We start from the raw sequence: 14,543 nt of genomic DNA, 5'->3' as shown, positions 1-14,543 counted from the left end.
TGTGACTTTAACCGAACTAATAAAGATTGTACGGGGACAAATGTGCCCTCAGAGTAGTTCGCCAACATTTATAAGCGTGCTTTATATAACGTGATGTATTAGAATTGTACTAATCTGACATAACCGTAAACGTGTGCCATGATTTGCTTGTTTGAAATGTTTTAACTTAGCATAACTTCAGTGGAGGCTTCGGCCTAGTTGCCTTGTCTCACGGTTTAGATGCTCGTGTTTTTCTAATGTGCTAATAAACGTGTATTCCTGCTTGAAGCTGTACTTTTCCAGTGAGATCGGTTCACATGCTTATCTTTAAGGTTTCGTGCCAGCCTGGCATCTTCTTCTTTGCTCCAAGGTCAATCTGCAGGTGCAGACAATGGAAGCTCTGAAAGTGAGTTAATTGGTAAAATATGTTGCAACTTACGTTCCCGACTCCAAGGATAATGTATGCCTAGGTAGAAGCTTGTGAATTGTTGTTTTTGATTGGACAATTTGAAGCCAACCTATGAACCCTCCAATGGAAGACCCTACTGGATTTGAACTGTTGTTTATTTAAACCTGGTGCACAAGAAGAAAGCAGCCATTGCCATTTTTAGCCATCAGCCTTTGGCCATTACCCACTGCACCCATGGAGGACATTATTGCCCATTAGCCATTACCCGCCATTTGCAGGACATTGCAGCCATTATGGCCCATCTTACCGACCTCGTCATTTTGCCATCTTCTACGATGCCAATTGATGTTCGACGCCATTTTGAATGAGACTTTGATGCTTTCTCTAATCGAGAGAAAGAGACTTTAAGAAATTCTCGCCCTAGAGACTTTAACTTTGATCTGTCCCTTTGCATAAAGTAGTAGTTTTGTCCTTTTATCTTGCCGCTGTGAGGCAATTGCCCCGTCCACCCCGCCCCTTTGCCCCGTCCCATGCTGATCGGAAACCGGTACCTGTGAGACGAAGACTTCCTTGAATGCTGATTGAATTTGGTAAATATGAAAGGAAAATGTACAATTGCATTGTGTTTCTTTTTTTGGTAACCAACTGCTGATTTTTGATAAGAGCCCTAGTTAGGAGTTTTCCAAATCAATGTTGCTAAATTGTTTTTGCATGAAGTCCCACATGCAGATGCTAATTTGAGGTTAGATGAGGATTCATTTGTTGCACGATGCAATTTGAGACCTTGTTATGCTGACTAATGTATGCAATTAGCTCATTACAGATTATAGTTTTAGTGGTTTGCGTTGCTATTATCGAATGCATTGTTATTCAAATGCTGCATAGATTGCATCTTTTTCGCCGTTATGGACAGCTATTAATGTTCATTTACATCTATCATTTGGTGTTGAGACACATTTATATCGTGCTAGCTTTGTTAATATAGGGAAATAAATTCATTAACTTTGAATAAACTGGTGTGGTTATTCATGGCCGAAAGGTCATGGTTCGCCGAAATGTTTTCTGGATTAATTGTGAAGTGTTATGTTGATCAGGGCATTGCTTATGTTCGTTATTGATTATTGATTTGATTAAATTGATTAATCTCGGGTGAAGAGAGCCCCACTTGGTCAAAAGATTCATCGACCCAAGAGCGTCCAAATACAGGTAATTTATTAGGAAGGAACGCTCTATCAGTGCACACCCTGAACTAATACATTTTTGCTGAAACCTAATCATATTGTTTACTCTTCCTCGTAGCAGCTTACCAGGGTGATAGTATATTGCAACAGAACCATTCCACTTCTTCACTGAAAAGAGTCATGCTGGTTACCCAAATGTGCAGCGTGTCATTTTATACAACTTTCTTTATTGAAATGAAACTTGGACTCACTTGAAATATTCTCTTTCAAAATGAATGTTTTGAGCTGCTGTGAATTTGATTTCTAGAGGTGGTGACAGGCTTTCAGGTACGTGCTTAGGTCAAGGCCCTGTTCATGTCACTTGTATAAGCTAATTCAGGGAGCAAATTAGCAAGTCAAGAAATGGGAAGTCTGAACTACTGTCAAAGCAGTTTCATTCTCTTTTCAAATAATCCAAAAATACCATTGCACGATAAAACAGAGTATTCAATAAAAGAAGAAAGGAGGATTAACGCCAAAAAAGCACAGCATAAGATATGAAACTTTGGAAATTATCTAGATATTGTTTGAAAAAACTCCTTTGATGGAAAGAAGATGAAGAACGGTATGGGATCCTGTCCTGCGCACCTGTAATTGATATGTTCCACATCCATTCATACCACCTAACCCTAAACACCCAAACATATTGCAGTCAGTGACCATGTGGCCTAATGGATAATGCGTCTGACTTCGGATCAGAACATTGAGGGTTCTACTCCCTTCATGGTTGAGTCTTTTTCTCACAGCACCCAACTTATCTTCACATACAAACTGGAAACACACTCTTACAATACTCCTTTCACTCTCACTCATTAGGAAAGCCCAATGCAAACTGCACAATCAGTCACGTTATGCCATCAGCATTGCTACTTTTCTGTCTTTCTGCCATACCAAAGTACCTCTTCATAAATGCCACAGATATGCAATACGTATACAACAATATGACATGGCACAATCATTCTGAACAGAACTGTGGGTAGATTCAGTGCAGGGAGTGTGTGCGTGCAGAAAGCAGAAACTATGCATGGGTAGAAGCTCTATGATTTTCTCCAGGAATAATGCAAATTGTCGCTCAGAAAAAGTATAGTACTAGAGAAGAATCATAAAGGATTGACACAATGGCTGCCTTTGCTGTTGCCCCAGTTGTGTAATCTGTCAAGGACTGGTCTCTTGCAGATTGAGGCACCTAGTTGTAATTGTGTGGTAAAAATCACCCTTACAACCATTTTTGCTATAAACGTGAGATCTTTCTGAGATACTATCTCACAGACTTCTTATGAATGAGGAACTCTGAAATTGTCACATTCCAATTTGTACGTCCTTAAAACTCTGCTGGTTATTCAAATGGGCAGATTGTTTTTTAAATTCCTTTCTGTCTCGAGTTGTAGTTTTATTGATACAGAGGCATAATTGTTGAATGATATATATTGGTTTGATTGAAATATGTTCGTAGAGGTGGTGATAGGCTTTCTGTGTCTGTCTGAGAGCAAGGACCGGTTAACGTCTTTTTCCAAGAGCAGTTTGTTGTGAAAGGTATCAGGCAAAGGAGTATGTATTGTGATGTGGTTCTCTGACTGCTTCTGTCCACTTGCCAAAAGTTCCAAGGCCCTATGATAGCACAAAAACAGAAAGATTGAAGTGGTGGGTGCCGGAGGTTTAAAATGGTCAGTTTAATTAAAGACAGAAAAGTGAAACGAATGACTGCAGAAATACTGTATGTGGCCATGAACTGAGATGAAAGGATGATTTTGGAACTCTGTCTTGCAGATTACCCTCAATGCCGCAATGGATAGGGCACTACTCTCACAGACCAGGGTGTGTAAGTTTAAGTCTATCTGAGGTGCACACCCTGAACTAATACATTTTTGCTGAAACCTAATCATATTGATTACTCTTTCTCGTAGCAGCTTGCCAGGGTGATAGTATATTGCAACAGAACCATTCCACTTCTTCACTGAAAAGAGTCATGCTGGTTACCCAAATGTGCAGCGTGTCATTTTATACAACTTTCTTTATTGAAATTAAACTTGGACTCACTTGAAATATTCTCTTTCAAAATGAATGTTTTGAGCTGCTGTGAATTTTATTTCTAGAGGTGGTGACAGGCTTTCAGGTACGTGCTTAGGTCAAGGCCCTGTTCATGTCACTTGTATAAGCTAATTCAGGGAGCAAATTAGCAAGTCAAGAAATGGGAAGTCTGAACTACTGTCAAAGCAGTTTCATTCTCTTTTCAAATAATCCAAAAATACCATTGCAGCATAAAACAGAGAATTCAATAGAAGAATAAAGGAGGATTAACGGCAAAAAAGCACATCATAAGATATGTCTACTTTGGAAATTATCTAGATATTGTTTGAAAAAACTCCTTTGATGGAAAGAAGATGAAGAACGGTATGGGATCCTGTCCTGCGCAACTGTAATTGATATGTTCCACATTCATTCATACCACCTAACCCTAAACACCCAAACATGTTACAGTCAGTGACCATGTGGCCTAATGGATAAGGCGTCTGACTTCAGATCAGAAGATTGAGGGTTCGAGTCCCTTCATGGTAAAGTCTTTTTCTCACAGCACCCAACTTATCTTTACATACAAACTGGAAACACACTCTTACAATACTCCTTTCACTCTCACTCATTAAGAAAGCCCAATGCAAACTGCACAGTCAGTCACGTTATACCTTCAGCATTGCTACTTTTCAATCTTTCTGCCATACCAAAGTACCTCTTCATAAATGCAATGGATATGCAATACGTATACAACAATATGACATGGCACAATCATTCTGAACAGAACTGTGGGTAGATTCAGTGCAGGGAGTGTGTGCGTGCAGAAAGCAGAAACTATGCATGGGTAGAAGCTCTATGATTTTCTCCAGGAATAATGCAAATTGTCCCTCAGAAAAAGTATAGTACTAGAGAAGAATCATAAAGGATTGACACAATTGCTGCCTTTGCTGTTGCCCCAGTTGTGTAATCTGTCAAGGACTGGTCTCTTGCAGATTGAGTCATCTAGTTGCAATTGTGTGGTAAAAATCACCCTTACAACCATTTTTGCTATAAACTTGAGATCTTTCTGAGATACTATCTCACAGACTTCTTATGAATGAGGAACTCTGAAATTGTCACATTCCAATTTGTACGTCCTTAAAACTCTACTGGTTATTCTAATGGACAGATTGTTTTTTAAATTCCTTTCTGTATCGAGTTGTAGTTATATTGATACAGAGGCATAATTGTTGAATGATATATATTGGTTTGATTGAAATATGTTCGTAGAGGTGGTGATAGGCTTTCTGTGTCTGTCTGAGAGCAAGGACCGGTTAACATGTTTTTCCAAGAGCAGTTTGTTGTGAAAGGTATCAGGCAAAGGAGTATGTATTGTGATGTGGTTCTCTGACTGCTTCTGTCTGCTTGCCAAAAGTTCCAAGGCCCTATGATAGCACAAAAACAGTAAGATTGAAGTGGTGGGTGCCGGAGGTTTAAAATGGTCAGTTTAATTAAAGACAGAAAAGTGAAACGAATGACTGCAGAAATACTGTATGTGGCCATGAACTGAGATGAAAGGATGATTTTGGAACTCTGTCTTGCAGATTACCCTCAATGCCGCAATGGATAGGGCACTACTCTCACAGACCAGGGTGTGTAAGTTTAAGTCTATCTGAGGTGCACACCCTGAACTAATACATTTTTGCTGAAACCTAATCATATTGTTTACTCTTCCTCGTAGCAGCTTTCCAGGGTGATAGTATATTGCAACAGAACCATTCCACTTCTTCACTGAAAAGAGTCATGCTGGTTACCCAAATGTGCATTGTGTCATTTTATACAACTTTCTTTATTGAAATTAAACTTGGACTCACTTGAAATATTCTCTTTCAAAATGAATGTTTTGAGCTGCTGTGAATTTTATTTCTAGAGGTGGTGACAGGCTTTCAGGTACATGCTTAGGTCAAGGCCCTGTTCATGTCACTTGTATAAGCTAATTCAGGGAGCAAATTAGCAAGTCAAGAAATGGGAAGTCTGAACTACTGTCAAAGCAGTTTCATTCTCTTTTCAAATAATCCAAAAATACCATTGCAGCATAAAACAGAGTATTCAATAAAAGAAGAAAGGAGGATTAACGCCAAAAAAGCACATCATAAGATATGAAACTTTGGAAATTATCTAGATATTGTTTGAAAAAACTCCTTTGATGGAAAGAAGATGAAGAACGGTATGGGTGTGCGCACCTGTAATTGATATGTTCCACATCCATTCATACCACCTAACCCTAAACACACAAACATATTGCAGTCAGTGACCATGTGGCCTAATGGATAAGGCGTCTGACTTCGGATCAGAGCATTGAGGGTTCTACTCCCTTCATGGTTGAGTCTTTTTCTCACAGCACCCAACTTATCTTCACATACAAACTGGAAACACACTCTTACAATACTCCTTTCACTCTCACTCATTAGGAAAGCCCAATGCAAACTGCACAATCTGTCACGTTATGCCATCAGCATTGCTACTTTTCTGTCTTTCTGCCATACCAAAGTACCTCTTCATAAATGCCACAGATATGCAATCCGTATACAACAATATGACATGGCACAATCATTCTGAACAGAACTGTGGGTAGATTCAGTGCAGGGACTGTGTGCGTGCAGAAAGCAGAAACTATGCATGGGTAGAAGCTCTATGATTTTCTCCAGGAATAATGCAAATTGTCGCTCAGAAAAAGTATAGTACTAGAGAAGAATCATAAAGGATTGACACAATGGCTGCCTTTGCTGTTGCCCCAGTTGTGTAATCTGTCAAGGACTGGTCTCTTGCAGATTGAGGCACCTAGTTGTAATTGTGTGGTAAAAATCACCCTTACAACCATTTTTGCTATAAACGTGAGATCTTTCTGAGATACTATCTCACAGACTTCTTATGAATGAGGAACTCTGAAATTGTCACATTCCATTTTGTATGTCCTTAAAACTCTGCTGGTTATTCAAATGGGCAGATTGTTTTTTAAATTCCTTTCTGTCTCGAGTTGTAGTTTTATTGATACAGAGGAATAATTGTTGAATGATATATATTGGTTTGATTGAAATATGTTCGTAGAGGTGGTGATAGGCTTTCTGTGTCTGTCTGAGAGCAAGGACCGGTTAACGTCTTTTTCCAAGAGCAGTTTGTTGTGAAAGGTATCAGGCAAAGGAGTATGTATTGTGATGTGGTTCTCTGACTGCTTCTGTCCACTTGCCAAAAGTTCCAAGGCCCTATGATAGCACAAAAACAGAAAGATTGAAGTGGTGGGTGCCGGAGGTTTAAAATGGTCAGTTTAATTAAAGACAGAAAAGTGAAACGAATGACTGCAGAAATACTGTATGTGGCCATGAACTGAGATGAAAGGATGATTTTGGAACTCTGTCTTGCAGATTACCCTCAATGCCGCAATGGATAGGGCACTACTCTCACAGACCAGGGTGTGTAAGTTTAAGTCTATCTGAGGTGCACACCCTGAACTAATACATTTTTGCTGAAACCTAATCATATTGTTTACTCTTCCTCGTAGCAGCTTGCCAGGGTGATAGTATATTGCAACAGAACCATTCCACTTCTTCACTGAAAAGAGTCATGCTGGTTACCCAAATGTGCAGCGTGTCATTTTATACAACTTTCTTTATTGAAATTAAACTTGGACTCACTTGAAATATTCTCTTTCAAAATGAATGTTTTGAGCTGCTGTGAATTTTATTTCTAGAGGTGGTGACAGGCTTTCAGGTACGTGCTTAGGTCAAGGCCCTGTTCATGTCACTTGTATAAGCTAATTCAGGGAGCAAATTAGCAAGTCAAGAAATGGGAAGTCTGAACTACTGTCAAAGCAGTTTCATTCTCTTTTCAAATAATCCAAAAATACCATTGCAGCATAAAACAGAGTATTCAATAAAAGAAGAAAGGAGGATTAACGCCAAAAAAGCACAGCATAAGATATGAAACTTTGGAAATTATCTAGATATTGTTTGAAAAAACTCCTTTGATGGAAAGAAGATGAAGAACTGTATGGGATCCTGTCCTGCGCACCTGTAATTGATATGTTCCACATCCATTCATACCACCTAACCCTAAACACCCAAACATATTGCAGTCAGTGACCATGTGGCCTAATGGCTAAGGCGTCTGACTTCGGATCAGAAGATTGAGGGTTCGAGTCCTTTCATGGTTGAGTCTTTTTCTCACAGCACCCAACTTATCTTTACATACAAACTGGAAACATACTCTTACAATACTCCTTTCACTTTCACTCATTAAGAAAGCCCAATGCAAACAGCACAATCAGTCACGTTATGCCTTCAGCATTGCTACTTTTCTGTCTTTCTGCCATACCAAAGTACCTCTTCATAAATGCCACGGATATGCAATACGTATACAACAATATGACATGGCACAATCATTCTGAACAGAACTGTGGGTAGATTCAGTGCAGGGAGTGTGTGCGTGCAGAAAGCAGAAACTATGCATGGGTAGAAGCTCTATGATTTTCTCCAGGAATAATGCAAATTGTCCCTCAGAAAAAGTATACTACTAGAGAAGAATCATAAAGGATTGACACAATTGCTGCCTTTGCTGTTGCCCCAGTTGTGTAATCTGTCAAGGACTGGTCTCTTGCAGATTGAGGCACCTAGTTGTAATTGTGTGATAAAAATCACCCTTACAACCATTTTTGCTATAAACTTGTGATCTTTCTGAGATTCTATCTCACAGACTTCTTATGAATGAGGAACTCTGAAATTGTCACATTCCAATTTGTACGTCCTTAAAACTCTGCTGGTTATTCAAATGGGCAGATTGTTTTTTAAATTCCTTTCTGTCTCGAGTTGTAGTTATATTGATACAGAGGCATAATTGTTGAATGATATATATTGGTTTGATTGAAATATGTTCGTAGAGGTGGTGATAGGCTTTCTGTGTCTGTCTGAGAGCAAGGACCGGGTAACGTCTTTTTCCAAGAGCAGTTTGTTGTGAAAGGTATCAGGCAAAGGAGTATGTATTGTGATGTGGTTCTCTGACTGCTTCTGTCCACTTGCCAAAAGTTCCAAGGCCCTATGATAGCACAAAAACGGTAAGATTGAAGTGGTGGGTGCCGGAGGTTTAAAATGGTCAGTTTAATTAAAGACAGAAAAGTGAAACGAATGACTGCAGAAATACTGTATGTGGCCATGAACTGAGATGAAAGGATGATTTTGGAACTCTGTCTTGCAGATTACCCTCAATGCCGCAATGGATAGGGCACTACTCTCACAGACCAGGGTGTGTAAGTTTAAGTCTATCTGAGGTGCACACCCTGAACTAATACATTTTTGCTGAAACCTAATCATATTGTTTACTCTTCCTCGTAGCAGCTTGCCAGGGTGATAGTATATTGCAACAGAACCATTCCACTTCTTCACTGAAAAGAGTCATGCTGGTTACCCAAATGTGCAGCGTGTCATTTTATACAACTTTCTTTATTGAAATTAAACTTGGACTCACTTGAAATATTCTCTTTCAAAATGAATGTTTTGAGCTGCTGTGAATTTTATTTCTAGAGGTGGTGACAGGCTTTCAGGTACGTGCTTAGGTCAAGGCCCTGTTCATGTCACTTGTATAAGCTAATTCAGGGAGCAAATTAGCAAGTCAAGAAATGGGAAGTCTGAACTACTGTCAAAGCAGTTTCATTCTCTTTTCAAATAATCCAAAAATACCATTGCAGCATAAAACAGAGTATTCAATAGAAGAATAAAGGAGGATTAACGGCAAAAAAGCACATCATAAGATATGAAACTTTGGAAATTATCTAGATATTGTTTGAAAAAACTCCTTTGATGGAAAGAAGATGAAGAACGGTATGGGATCCTGTCCTGCGCACCTGTAATTGATATGTTCCACATTCATTCATACCATCTAACCCTAAACACCCAAACATGTTGCAGTCAGTGACCATGTGGCCTAATGGATAAGGCGTCTGACTTCGGATCAGAAGATTGAGGGTTCGAGTCCCTTCATGGTTAAGTCTTTTTCTCACAGCACCCAACTTATCTTGACATACAAACTGGAAACACACTCTTACAATACTCCTTTCACTCTCACTCATTAAGAAAGCCCAATGCAAACTGCACAATCAGTCACGTTATACCTTCAGCATTGCTACTTTTCAATCTTTCTGCCATACCAAAGTACCTCTTCATAAATGCAATGGATATGCAATACGTATACAACAATATGACATGGCACAATCATTCTGAACAGAACTGTGGGTAGATTCAGTGCAAGGAGTGTGTGCGTGCAGAAAGCAGAAACTATGCATGGGTAGAAGCTCTATGATTTTCTCCAGGAATAATGCAAATTGTCCCTCAGAAAAAGTATAGTACTAGAGAAGAATCATAAAGGATTGACACAATTGCTGCCTTTGCTGTTGCCCCAGTTGTGTAATCTGTCAAGGACTGGTCTCTTGCAGATTGAGTCATCTAGTTGCAATTGTGTGGTAAAAATCACCCTTACAACCATTTTTGCTATAAACTTGAGATCTTTCTGAGATACTATCTCACAGACTTCTTATGAATGAGGAACTCTGAAATTGTCACATTCCAATTTGTACGTCCTTAAAACTCTGCTGGTTATTCAAATGGACAGATTGTTTTTTAAATTCCTTTCTGTATCGAGTTGTAGTTATATTGATACAGAGGCATAATTGTTGAATGATATATATTGGTTTGATTGAAATATGTTCGTAGAGGTGGTGATAGGCTTTCTGTGTCTGTCTGAGAGCAAGGACCGGTTAACATGTTTTTCCAAGAGCAGTTTGTTGTGAAAGGTATCAGGCAAAGGAGTATGTATTGTGATGTGGTTCTCTGACTGCTTCTGTCCGCTTGCCAAAAGTTCCAAGGCCCTATGATAGCACAAAAACGGTAAGATTGAAGTGGTGGGTGCCGGAGGTTTAAAATGGTCAGTTTAATTAAAGACAGAAAAGTGAAACGAATGACTGCAGAAATACTGTATGTGGCCATGAACTGAGATGAAAGGATGATTTTGGAACTCTGTCTTGCAGATTACCCTCAATGCCGCAATGGATAGGGCACTACTCTCACAGACCAGGGTGTGTAAGTTTAAGTCTATCTGAGGTGCACACCCTGAACTAATACATTTTTGCTGAAACCTAATCATATTGTTTACTCTTCCTCGTAGCAGCTTTCCAGGGTGATAGTATATTGCAACAGAACCATTCCACTTCTTCACTGAAAAGAGTCATGCTGGTTACCCAATAGTGCATCGTGTCATTTTATACAACTTTCTTTATTGAAATTAAACTTGGACTCACTTGAAATATTCTCTTTCAAAATGAATGTTTTGAGCTGCTGTGAATTTTATTTCTAGAGGTGGTGACAGGTTTTCAGGTACATGCTTAGGTCAAGGCCCTGTTCATGTCACTTGTATAAGCTAATTCAGGGAGCAAATTAGCAAGTCAAGAAATGGGAAGTCTGAACTAATGTCAAAGCAGTTTCATTCTCTTTTCAAATAATCCAAAAATACCATTGCAGCATAAAACAGAGTATTCAATAAAAGAAGAAAGGAGGATTAACGGCAAAAAAGCACAGCATAAGATATGAAACTTTGGAAATTATCTAGATATTGTTTGAAAAAACTCCTTTGATGGAAAGAAGATGAAGAACGGTATGGGATCCTGTCCTGCGCACCTGTAATTGATATGTTCCACATCCATTCATACCACCTAACCCTAAACACCCAAACATATTGCAGTCAGTGACCATGTGGCCTAATGGATATGGCGTCTGACTTCGGATCAGAGCATTGAGGGTTCTACTCCCTTCATGGTTGAGTCTTTTTCTCACAGCACCCAACTTATCTTCACATACAAACTGGAAACACACTCTTACAATACTCCTTTCACTCTCACTCATTAGGAAAGCCCAATGCAAACTGCACAATCTGTCACGTTATGCCATCAGCATTGCTACTTTTCTATCTTTCTGCCATACCAAAGTACCTCTTCATAAATGCCACAGATATGCAATACGTATACAACAATATGACATGGCACAATCATTCTGAACAGAACTGTGGGTAGATTCAGTGCAGGGAGTGTGTGCGTGCAGAAAGCAGAAACTATGCATGGGTAGAAGCTCTATGATTTTCTCCAGGAATAATGCAAATTGTCCCTCAGAAAAAGTATAGTACTAGAGAAGAATCATAAAGGATTGACACAATGGCTGCCTTTGTTGTTGCCCCAGTTGTGTAATCAGTCAAGGACTGGTCTCTTGCAGATTGAGGCACCTAGTTGTAATTGTGTGGTAAAAATCACCCTTACAACCATTTTTGCTATAAACGTGAGATCTTTCTGAGATACTATCTCACAGACTTCTTATGAATGAGGAACTCTGAAATTGTCACATTCCAATTTGTACGTCCTTAAAACTCTGCTGGTTATTCAAATGGGCAGATTGTTTTTTAAATTCCTTTCTGTCTCGAGTTGTAGTTTTATTGATACAGAGGCATAATTGTTGAATGATATATACTGGTTTGATTGAAATATGTTCGTAGAGGTGGTGATAGGCTTTCTGTGTCTGTCTGAGAGCAAGGACCGGTTAACGTCTTTTTCCAAGAGCAGTTTGTTGTGAAAGGTATCAGGCAAAGGAGTATGTATTGTGATGTGGTTCTCTGACTGCTTCTGTCCACTTGCCAAAAGTTCCAAGGCCCTATGATAGCACAAAAACAGAAAGATTGAAGTGGTGGGTGCCGGAGGTTTAAAATGGTCAGTTTAATTAAAGACAGAAAAGTGAAACGAATGACTTCAGAAATACTGTATGTGGCCATGAACTGAGATGAAAGGATGATTTTGGAACTCTGTCTTGCAGATTACCCTCAATGCCGCAATGGATAGGGCACTACTCTCACAGACCAGGGTGTGTAAGTTTAAGTCTATCTGAGGTGCACACCCTGAACTAATACATTTTTGCTGAAACCTAATCATATTGTTTACTCTTCCTCGTAGCAGCTTGCCAGGGTGATAGTATATTGCAACAGAACCATTCCACTTCTTCACTGAAAAGAGTCATGCTGGTTACCCAAATGTGCAGCGTGTCATTTTATACAACTTTCTTTATTGAAATTAAACTTGGACTCACTTGAAATATTCTCTTTCAAAATGAATGTTTTGAGCTGCTGTGAATTTTATTTCTAGAGGTGGTGACAGGCTTTCAGGTACGTGCTTAGGTCAAGGCCCTGTTCATGTCACTTGTATAAGCTAATTCAGGGAGCAAATTAGCAAGTCAAGAAATGGGAAGTCTGAACTACTGTCAATGCAGTTTCATTCTCTTTTCAAATAATCCAAAAATACCATTGCAGCATAAAACAGAGTATTCAATAAAAGAAGAAAGGAGGAGTAACGCCAAAAAAGCACAGCATAAGATATGAAACTTTGGAAATTATCTAGATACTGTTTGAAAAAACTCCTTTGATGGAAAGAAGATGAAGAACGGTATGGGATCCTGTCCTGCGCACCTGTAATTGATATGTTCCACATCCATTCATACCACCTAACCCTAAACACCCAAACATGTTGCAGTCAGTGACCATGTGGCCTAATGGATAAGGCGTCTGACTTCGGATCAGAAGATTGAGGGTTCGAGTCCCTTCATGGTTAAGTCTTTTTCTCACAGCACCCAACTTATCTTTACATACAAACTGGAAACACACTCTTACAATACTCCTTTCACTCTCACTCATTAAGAAAGCCCAATGCAAACTGCACAATCAGTCACGTTATACCTTCAGCATTGCTACTTTTCAATCTTTCTGCCATACCAAAGTACCTCTTCATAAATGCAATGGATATGCAATACGTATACAACAATATGACATGGCACAATCATTCTGAACAGAACTGTGGGTAGATTCAGTGCAGGGAGTGTGTGCGTGCAGAAAGAAGAAACTATGCATGGGTAGAAGCTCTATGATTTTCTCCAGGAATAATGCAAATTGTCCCTCAGAAAAAGTATAGTACTAGAGAAGAATCATAAAGGATTGACACAATTGCTGCTTTGCTGTTGCCCCAGTTGTGTAATCTGTCAAGGACTGGTCTCTTGCAGATTGAGTTATCTAGTTGCAATTGTGTGGTAAAAATCACCCTTACAACCATTTTTGCTATAAACTTGAGATCTTTCTGAGATACTATCTCACAGACTTCTTATGAATGAGGAACTCTGAAATTGTCACATTCCAATTTGTACTTCCTTAAAACTCTGCTGGTTATTCAAATGGACAGATTGTTTTTTAAATTCCTTTCTGTATCGAGTTGTAGTTATATTGATACAGAGGCATAATTGTTGAATGATATATATTGGTTTGATTGAAATATGTTCGTAGAGGTGGTGATAGGCTTTCTGTGTCTGTCTGAGAGCAAGGACCGGTTAACGTCTTTTTCCAAGAGCAGTTTGTTGTGAAAGGTATCAGGCAAAGGAGTATGTATTGTGATGTGGTTCTCTGACTGCTTCTGTCCACTTGCCAAAAGTTCCAAGGCCCTATGATAGCACAAAAACGGTAAGATTGAAGTGGTGGGTGCCGGAGGTTTAAAATGGTCAGTTTAATTAAAGACAGAAAAGTGAAACGAATGACTGCAGAAATACTGTATGTGGCCATGAACTGAGATGAAAGGATGATTTTGGAACTCTGTCTTGCAGATTACCCTCAATGCCGCAATGGATAGGGCACTACTCTCACAGACCAGGGTGTGTAAGTTTAAGTCTATCTGAGGTGCACACCCTGAACTAATACATTTTTGCTGAAACCTAATCATATTGATTACTCTTCCTCGTAGCAGCTTGCCAGGGTGATAGTATATTGCAACAGAACCATTCCACTTCTTCACTGAAAAGAGTCATGCTGGTTACCCAAATGTGCAGCGT

At 39.3% G+C, this 14,543-nt stretch overlaps 3 non-coding genes across 3 annotated transcripts; all 3 read left to right on the top strand.

The window, feature by feature from the left end:
• Window positions 1-7,734: 7,734 nt before the first annotated feature.
• TRNAR-UCG (transfer RNA arginine (anticodon UCG)) lies at window positions 7,735-7,807 on the top strand. Its single transcript has one exon. It is a non-coding gene; the product is annotated as a tRNA-Arg (tRNA).
• Window positions 7,808-9,559: 1,752 nt separating this feature from the next.
• TRNAR-UCG (transfer RNA arginine (anticodon UCG)) lies at window positions 9,560-9,632 on the top strand. The gene has a single exon. It is a non-coding gene; the product is annotated as a tRNA-Arg (tRNA).
• Window positions 9,633-13,209: 3,577 nt separating this feature from the next.
• TRNAR-UCG (transfer RNA arginine (anticodon UCG)) lies at window positions 13,210-13,282 on the top strand. Its single transcript has one exon. It is a non-coding gene; the product is annotated as a tRNA-Arg (tRNA).
• Window positions 13,283-14,543: the final 1,261 nt, after the last annotated feature.

The sequence above is a fragment of the Pleurodeles waltl genome, chromosome 4_1 (assembly GCF_031143425.1).
Source record: "Pleurodeles waltl isolate 20211129_DDA chromosome 4_1, aPleWal1.hap1.20221129, whole genome shotgun sequence".
NCBI lineage: Eukaryota > Metazoa > Chordata > Amphibia > Caudata > Salamandridae > Pleurodeles > Pleurodeles waltl.
The sequence above is the reverse complement of the archived record's forward strand: the minus strand, read 5'-3'. Positions and strand labels throughout refer to the sequence as shown.